We start from the raw sequence: 4,552 nt of genomic DNA, 5'->3' as shown, positions 1-4,552 counted from the left end.
TCTTACGCCGTCGAGTCGTCTCCGACCCATAGCGACACCATCGACACATCTCTCCCAGAATGCCCCACCTCCATCTGCAATCGTTCCGGTAGTGTATCCAGAGAGTTTTCTTGGTAAAAATACAGAAGTGGTTTACCATTGCCTCTGTCCGCGTGGTAAACTTGAGTCTCTTCTCTCGACTCTCTCCCATGCCGCTGCTGCCCAGCACGGGGGAGTTTTGACTTGTAGCAGATTGCCTTCCACTCGCTAGCCCCTGCCCAAGCTAGGAATGGAATGGGTGTGCCTCTGCTTGACTCTTCTTCCTGTAGTCAAGACTGGTAGAGTACAGGAAGCTCTCCAGGTGCGACCCTGAGAGGATGCAGAGGACTCTGGAGCTGCTACCTTTCATTTTGCTCAAGCTAAACTCCTCCCAGCCGTAGGCTTTCCCTCTCTCCTTGACTCGCTCCTTCTTCAAGGTTCTAACTAAAAACCTGCCTTCTACAAGCAGACGTCCTTCATCAAGCCCCTGCTCTCATGTTCAGGATATCCACCTCAGCTACTTCAACATTGGTGGACACAGCTGTAAACTTATGTAAAACTTTTCAAATAATTTTGTCCTCTCTCTTTACTTGTCTGTTCCCGCCTGGGACTTCCTTCCCTTCACTTTTTTTTTAAGGAATTTGTTAAGCACTTACTAAGTGCTAGGCACTCTACTAAGCGCTGGGATAGGTACAAGTTAATCAGGTTGGACACAGTCCCTGTCCCGCATAGAGCTCACAGTCTTCACCCCCATTTTACAGATGAGGTAACTGAGGCACAGAGAAGTTGTGACTTGCCCAAGGTCACACAGCAGACCAGTGGCAGAGCCAGGATTAGAACCCAGGTCCTTCTGACTCCCAAGCCCGTGCTCTACCCACTAGGCCACGCTGCTTCTCCAATTCATCCATTTCATATATTTCGAACTTCATTCTTTAAAAATAAAGCCAGAGCAGTCGTGAGCACACTAAAACTAAATTAAACTCTCAAACGAAGTCATTCAGTCGATTGTATTTATTGAGTGCTTGCTGTGTGCAGAGCACTGTACTAAGCGCTTGGGAGAGAATATGAATAGTCATAATCCCAACTCTACAGACACCTCTTAAGCTTCTTCTGTAACTATTTGACTACAGATATTTGTGGAATACATATGCACTGAGGGTTTCTTCCCCGGTCTCCCCCTCCTAGCTTCCCAGTCCCCTTTTTTTTCCCTTCTCCTTTATCCTGTGTTGGGAGTGTCCCAGTGGCAGAAGAGAGGAAAAGGAATTTTTTAAAAACCACTCTGGTAAAAAAACCTTCAAATTACTTGCTGAAACCTGGTGAACCAAAACACAATGGGTTCAGTAAGTGTCCATTCCATAAACAAAATCCAGGCCAATGGATTAGCAAGTCATCATGTTGTAGTTACAGTCCTTTAGGATACATTTACCATGGACATTTAATTATGGAATCAAGGCACCTTTGGCTTGCAACACGTTCCCATGTATACAATTCATGGCATTGGTCATAACGCTTATTGAAACAATCGTGAAAAGCAATCCGAATATATACATATAAAAGTGTCATTTAAACTCTCACAGGTCAGCATCTTTAAACATCTGCCATACCAGAAGTTTTAAATTCCATTTACCCCAGATTACTCGTTATCCTCTAGAGAAGGGGTAGGTTGTGGACTATTGTTTTTCTACACTCCAATTACTGAGATTTTGTTTCCCTACCTTGTGTTGCGGATGAGTTTTACTGGACTTATCTTACGAGCAGATATCTAGTTTTTAACCTTCATTAGTAGGGTGCTGATTATTTTCATAACTGCCATTTCTCTAATGATCTAAATAGTTATGAAAGGAAAAAATGGAGAATTCAGTGTCCGTATGGAATAGATTATAATTTGCATTTATAAATACTTAGAGGATTTTAATACCACTCTACAAACATTATCATTAATCCACCCAGCACGTCACGGAGGGAAGCAGGTGGTAAGAGTAATTTTGTTCATTTTATAACTGGGGGAAACTGAGGCAGAACACAGCAAAGAAATCTGCCCAAGGCCACGCAATGAAACCACATCATCTGGGGCTATGGACAGTGGAAGCACAAAAATTTAAATAAGATGACTCTTCCTCCCCAACAGCCACAATCTCCCTACAACATCAATCAGGCTAAAGCTTGATGAACAGATGGGCCATGCATTGTGCCCTAGAGGCCAGCAGACTGCAGTTTTTGTCATCTAGAGAAGTGGTAAATCCCGAGATGGGCACTCTCCACAGGAAGTGCTCTGTCCCCAGTTCCCTGAAGGTCAAATCTGAGGAATCCTAGCAGGAGCTCCCCAGCTGATACCAACTGTTCTCCTGGTGCACAGGACAGAATAATCCTAAAGGAGGCCAGAGCGGTAGCCATGCAGAGGACCGAATTAGGATCTACTCATTCAATTTGCATTTACATTCTACTTTCTATTGCGATAGCGCTTTAGGGTTGACCAAGAGCCCATTTTTCTGGCACCAAACTTTACTGGGGAGTTTGGGTGGCGAGCTAGCTCTTTCACACCCCTAGGAACTAATAATAATGGTGGTATTTGTTAAATGCTTACGTCGTACTCAGCGCTGGAGTAGATACAGGATAATCAGGTCAGACACAGTCACTGTCCCTCATCTGGTTTACAGCCTAAGGATCAGCGAGAACAGATATTTAATCCCCATTTTACAGATGAGGGAATGGAGGCACAGAAGAGTTAAGGGACTTGTCCAAGGACACACAACAGGCAAGTGACCTCCAGGCCTGTGCTCTATCTACAACCAGGACATGCTATTTCCCGGGAACGTCACTGAATACATTGCATACTGACTACTCCATCCGGGTTCAATGTTATTATCGCACTTCAGGATGCAGGAAATGACAGCACAGTACTATTAGGTGACTTGCCTTCCCAGCTGCATTGAAGCCAGTGGTACAATCAATCGATAGTTTTATTAAGCACCTACTGTGTGTAGAGCACTGTACTACGCACCTGGGAGAATACATTAGAGCTAGAAGATATAGTATGGACCAAAATGAAGGAAATGAAACAGACACTGGCAGTACTGTATTATGTCTTGAAGTGCCTAGAACACAATCCCTGCCACGCTAATCTCTGCTTTTCACCCCATGGTTACCTTGGGAGGCAGGAGGGGAAGGAAAGTGTCGATGCTGCCAATTATCTCCACATCCTGGTCGTACATACCTGCTCATCTACGGTGGTCACATCTCCCAGATAGCTATGGAAGGGGACAAAAGGGTAAGGGAAGAACGGCTCCTTCACATTAGCCAAAAGCTTTCCCTATTGCCACAAGTGGAGTGCCCTGAAAGTGACAGTGACCAGCTCTTCCCTTACCTTCAAGGTCAACAGCCAGCAAGGTCAGAGGCAATTAACTATATTGCAGGTCACACCTATATTGGAATCTGTGGTTATTTTCCATAGCCTTAATCTATAGCCTGCTTCAAAGCCGATTCACAGGAAACAGGAAAAAAACTCAGGGGTCTCTGGAGAGTGTGGCTCAGGATCCCATAAAGTTTCTATTGCTAGTGCTGATTCTAATCCAGAATGAAGGAAACAAGAGTAATCCAAGAATTGTCTATATCAGAAGCACACGGCTCAATATGGCCTAAAATTTTGAGAACGCAGGGCTCAAATTAGGTGGACTCTCAACTATCTTAGTTCCAGTCCTGCTTTGATGGTTATAGTGCAAGGGACTGTGAAATTTTCCTTTCTTGGTTTAAGAATGAGGGAATCTGTTTTTATTTTTGTTGTTTTGTTTTTTTAATCCATTAAATCAACCACGCAAATAAGGACCCATCACCAGAGGAAAAAAAATCATACCATTTAAACCTTTTTTTTTTTTTAACCAGCCCACCACTCCCATTCCTGTCCACAAGCCTGACATAATTACAAATCAGAAATGGCAAGTTGCTAATTGCAAGGCTGATTAAAGTTTTGAAGTAAATGACAGTATTGAGTAACTCTGGGTGAAAAGGTCTTTAAGGACGTGCTTTTAAAAATCAGGATTTTCTCAAGCTAAAGGAATATATATATGTATATATACACACACCTAAATGTGTAGGTGTGTGTGTGGATGTGTGGATGTGTACTCCCCTTCCCCCCAAGTCCCACATATGAATATGCAAAGGTGTCAACTCTATGGGAGTGATTGCCCCCATAATTTGATGAGGGCAGCCAGCCTCGCTCATTCCAGGTCTCTGAGAAGACTTGAAAGTTTCCATTCTGGGCTGAAAAGATCCCAGATGATGGTTTTCTGTTCTGCTAGCTTTGGAAATCTGCCTTTCTAGTCCCCATACTCCCTTTTCACCCTTGCACTCAAAATGAAAAGTTGAAACCTATGCACATGTATATTTTGCCAGTGATAAGCCAAGTGGAAATGCTAGATGATCTTTCTGCAATTTGCTCCATCTTGCTTTGCTATGAATTGATTCCTTCAATCACCCGCTATTTTTACTTCCAAACCCTGCCAACCTTAAACTACTGGAGTCAACTCTCCCCAAATTT

General features: G+C 43.5%; 1 non-coding gene across 1 annotated transcript; it reads right to left on the bottom strand.

The window, feature by feature from the left end:
* Positions 1–220: 220 nt before the first annotated feature.
* On the bottom strand, positions 221–358 carry LOC114815717. The gene has a single exon (XR_003763520.1). It is a non-coding gene; the product is annotated as a small nucleolar RNA SNORA7 (small nucleolar RNA).
* Between the last annotated feature and the right edge of the window lie 4,194 nt (positions 359–4,552).

The sequence above is a fragment of the Ornithorhynchus anatinus genome, chromosome 12, assembly GCF_004115215.2.
Source record: "Ornithorhynchus anatinus isolate Pmale09 chromosome 12, mOrnAna1.pri.v4, whole genome shotgun sequence".
Classification (NCBI taxonomy): Eukaryota; Metazoa; Chordata; class Mammalia; order Monotremata; family Ornithorhynchidae; genus Ornithorhynchus; species Ornithorhynchus anatinus.
The sequence above is the reverse complement of the archived record's forward strand: the minus strand, read 5'-3'. Positions and strand labels throughout refer to the sequence as shown.